We start from the raw sequence: 4,554 nt of genomic DNA, 5'->3' as shown, positions 1-4,554 counted from the left end.
TTCCACTCGGCCATCCTCGTCGCCGACGAGGACGTCTGCGCACTTGCCGGCCAGGACGAGGCGAGGATGGAAGCCTCCTTCGGGATCAGGCGCACCTGTGTGCCCTTTGCCCGCGACCTACTCGCGATTTTTCACCCTTCCCTCCATTTTCCTTCGCTCGCTTCCACCTGGCTTTTTAAATGCTCCCTCTATGGATCTGATTGGGAATTTAATCGGGGCGAATTATTTTAGCGCTCATCCGTTTCACGGGGTCTCAAACTGGTTCTCGTTGGGTCTTATGAGATTTAATCGTGGCAGTATTCTTTCGGTTTTGGAATCTTCTTTCGGAATAGACACGGGGGAAATTGGAAGGATGAAAGTGGGAACATTGGTCGGGTAAACACCGGGTCCGATTGATTGTTTGACACCGGTGACCTATTTACGATTTTTAGGACCCTTTCCGGAGGCTTGCCCATCGCTGAGTCGATAAATTTAGAATGGTTAGTAGCGACGTTGTCGAATTTAACCGGGCAAATAGTAGAACTGATTGCTTTCACTTTGAAGTTGAATAAGTTAGGCAGTCGATTCGGTTGTTTCGTTCACGTTCGAGTTGGCCACGTTCCATTTATCGCGACTTGGCTGTTGCTTTTTAGCGACGTTCGAGTAGTCAGGCTGATTAATTCGATCAATCATCCCGCGTCATCTGCTCGATGCAATTACTTACAGCCCCTTTAATCGGACGTTTTAATCGGATCTATCTCTACAACATGCCGTGTAATCGAGTCATAGAATAGGCATACTTGATAGAAAGTGTCATACCTGAATCACCGATGTCCACCAGTCGCGTTGCTTCCACTGGCGTCCTTGCGAATCCGCGAGTTAAACATTTTTGAGAAAACGTCACATCCAAACGTCAGGTCAGACCAAGTATCTCGAGTGGATGTTAATCAAAAATTTCTCAAATTTCTATTTCTTTCGAAGACCCCAATTCGATCGAATGTCAGCTTTCCCAAGTTTCTCTTAGCATAATACAAACACCCTAACCTTCGTTACTTTGCTCCTATTTGCGACACGAGTGAAAAATTTTTGCGAAAACGTCAGATCGGACCAAGTATCTCGACTGTTATTTCAAACCATTATTCCAAAATTTTCCAAATTTTTATTTTTTCCGAATACCCACTTTCTCAAATTTTTCTTAACATATCGCGAACACCCTAAATTTTGCTTCTTATTCGCGACATGTTTTCGCATTTCGAGCGTTGGTGCGAAAGGTAACGGGAGTGAGCATAGCAGTGCCGTAACGACAAAGACGAAGCAAGGTGACCCAATGTCCCTAGCCTGACTCGACCCTGGCGATCAATTCGTGTCCGTGATCTTTTCGAGAGGCCCGTCGATAGGGACATTGTGTGCAATTTTAAGCTGATGGCTGGTGGACGTAAGCAGCGCCACGTGACCAGGCAGGATCTCCGGCGCGGATACACCGAAAAGCTCCTGACTGGTCGACTACGCGGAGCCGCTTATCGATTTTCAAAGCGGCATTGCCCGAAACGCCGCTTTCCAGGTCTCGTCGTTTTCCTCCGATTCCGCGTGCAACGTGTGGAATAGAGGTATGGAATTCTAAGTTGATCGTGGCCTTGAAATATCGCATGACACGATATTATCGGCGTTAAGTTCGTTTATTTCCTATGCGTTGGTCAGCACGGTAAACGTAATTAGAAATGGTATTTGTCATTACGTTTTGTCCTGCACGAGCAAATTAGATTAGGTTCGTTTTATTTGACCGAAGGTTCCCTCTGACATGTCTTGCTTGGGTCCCAGGGTCTGGTATCTTGCACCAGTATGCGCTTTACGTTGCTATACGCGGAATTCGATTGTTTGGAGGTAGCGGAGCTTTACGACGGAAGCTCGTAATTCCAATTACTAATATCCGATCGTGACGGAGAAGGTGACGACTAAAACGCTCGACTTGTGTCTTCTGGCATTATTAGAAATCGATGTTTACTCCGATGGAATTAAGCGCGTGAAGTTTCTCTCTCCGCGGAAAAGGTAGTTAATAATACTCCACCGATGATATTCCACTCTTTATTTCATAGTTTGGGATAATGATTAATTACGAAATTAAAAATCGAGAAATTCTTTTCGACATTGGCAATTTCTCTCGAGATCTCATAACCTTCGTAATAGGTACGATAGGTTTTATTAATTCGATAGCGATCGTTTTTGTGGAGTAATAAACCGTGAGACTGGCGAATCGCAAATTACTTTGCAAGCACACATAACCTCTAAATAAAAATCGGTTCGCTAAAGTAACCTAATAATAGTCTAACACTAATCATTTGCTGTATTAATGAGGAATCCTGAAATGAAAGAAATCATAAAATTCGTTTCGAAATTAACAGATCGTTCAAGCGCACATAACCTCCAAATTAGAACCGATTCACTTTCTTAACTTAATAATAGTCTAATACGAATGATTTGCTTTAACAGTAATGAATCCTAATCATTATGCCATATCTATATCAAAATGATAAAATTCGTTCCAAAATTAGCAGATCGTTCAAGTATACATAACCTCTAAATTAGAACCGGTTTATTTCATTAATACGATAATAATTTTACGCTCACCATTTGCTTTAATAGTAATCAATCGTAGGACCAAAAAATTGTCAAATTAGCTTCAAAATTGACAGATCGTGTAAGCACGCATAACCTGCAAATAAGAACCGATACCTCGGACGCCATAACCTAACTAAATAATTTCCGTGAGAAGCTTACGACCACCGTTTAAGTGAAAAACCGGCCGTGTTTCGCAGCCGTGTCATAAAATCTGGCCAACTTGGGCAAACTCGACTCGCAACTCGAACCGATCTCGATCGCCATGCATTCGAATGTCTATGCACACGGCTGCAACTGATTGCTCGCTCGTCCCATCGCGGTTCCCCCACCCCGCGGCATAGGGGCGCTGGATATTGAATTCGCTGCGAAACTTATGTTTGTTTTATTCATGCCGAGCACTGGGGCCCGGCCCTAGCCGACGGGACACCAATGATTATGGGTTATCGATGCTGTTCGACGTCGCGACCGCTTATGGCTATGCAAAAACGCCGTGATATTGGCCCAGAGGAAAAATCCGGTGTTTGACGAGACGTGGGTAGGGACGAATTCGTTTTCGTGTCACGCTGCCTATCCTCTTCTCTCTCTCTCCTCGAACCCCTTTCAACCGAGATGGATGTATTTAGTCGCTGGTCGAATCGAATGGAGTAATTTTTCGTTCTACTTCGCCTTTTTTTTTTTTGCCTTTTCCCTTTTGCTTTCTCGTTCCCTTTCCACCATTTTTTTTTCTTTTTTCCCCGTTGACGTGGCGTCGTATAAACGTGATCGTACGTATACGCAGATGCGCGCGTGTGTAGGAAACCGAATCAGCTTTCAGAATCGATGGTGTCTCGCGTGTGTGTGCGTGGAGGGATCCTTCACTACGATACAGTGAAAAGGGGAAATATTTAAACTGGCGCGCGGAAAGAGCGGCAGGAGCGGATCGTTCGATGGAATTGGATGTATTTGGGAAAATTGATTGATCGCGATGGGAACGTTTGGCTGGTTTTTAATATCGAGAGGGAAATATTAATGAAAGGGAGGAGGTATTCAAAGTACGTTCGTTTAACGTCGCATCGCGGAATTACGGTTCTAATAGTTGGAAGACAAACAGGGTGGGGGAATCGTCATTTATATTCCACATCCCCGAACATAACCATAAAAATCTGCCAACTTTTTCTCCCTCTTTTATTTCCTTTTTTCTTTCTTTTCTTTTTGATTAAAGAAAGAAAAATATAGTGGAGATACAAGGGTAATTTATCGTTCGAAAATGGACGTCTATCCCGCTGTAATAAGAATAATAAAGCGAGAATAAAGGGAAGAGAGAGAGGAAGACGTTTTCGCTGAGACAGCAGGTAAATTTGTCTTCTCGCGGACGAATAAAGAATCACCAAGCCAGCCGATAAAAAGGGCGACTCGTAAAAATGTAGAAGCATCCGACTTTCACTTTGGACGACAATAATGCGCGCCGTAACGAAGTAACGACAATGGATTATTGGCCGTGAAGGCAATATCCTGTCATCTGTTTCTACAGACACCGCGGAATGGACCTACATTTTCTCCCTATCTTAAGGACAATATATCAACCGATATCGACAACAGCGACATCGCGTAATTAGAAGGACACCTTTGAGAGCGTGTCGCAGCCTCTCTAAATAAAAGTATTCCTTTCTTACCGACGTATCAGCAGGGTCGAGTCCGGGGTGTTCTAAAACCGGATAAAAATAGATTCCATTGTGCGAGGTTAGTCTCTTTTAACGAGTCTACGTCTCGAGATAGAGGAGCGTGTATTCTCGAACGAACTAAAAACGGTCCGTCCGGTAAATTGAATTTGATTTTTGCGGTGTTTCTCGTTTGCTTTGTTCCACGCTGTGTCCGTGTGTGCGCGTGTAAAGAAGACAGAACAAAGAGGCAGGAAAAACGAGGAAATTTGTTTCGACAACGGGGATGCATTAGTGATGCAAATGAAGTTACGTCGTTGTC

Source organism: Eufriesea mexicana, unplaced genomic scaffold, assembly GCF_001483705.2.
Source record: "Eufriesea mexicana isolate 0111107269 unplaced genomic scaffold, ASM148370v2 scaffold8420, whole genome shotgun sequence".
Classification (NCBI taxonomy): domain Eukaryota; kingdom Metazoa; phylum Arthropoda; class Insecta; order Hymenoptera; family Apidae; genus Eufriesea; species Eufriesea mexicana.
The sequence above is the reverse complement of the archived record's forward strand: the minus strand, read 5'-3'. Positions refer to the sequence as shown.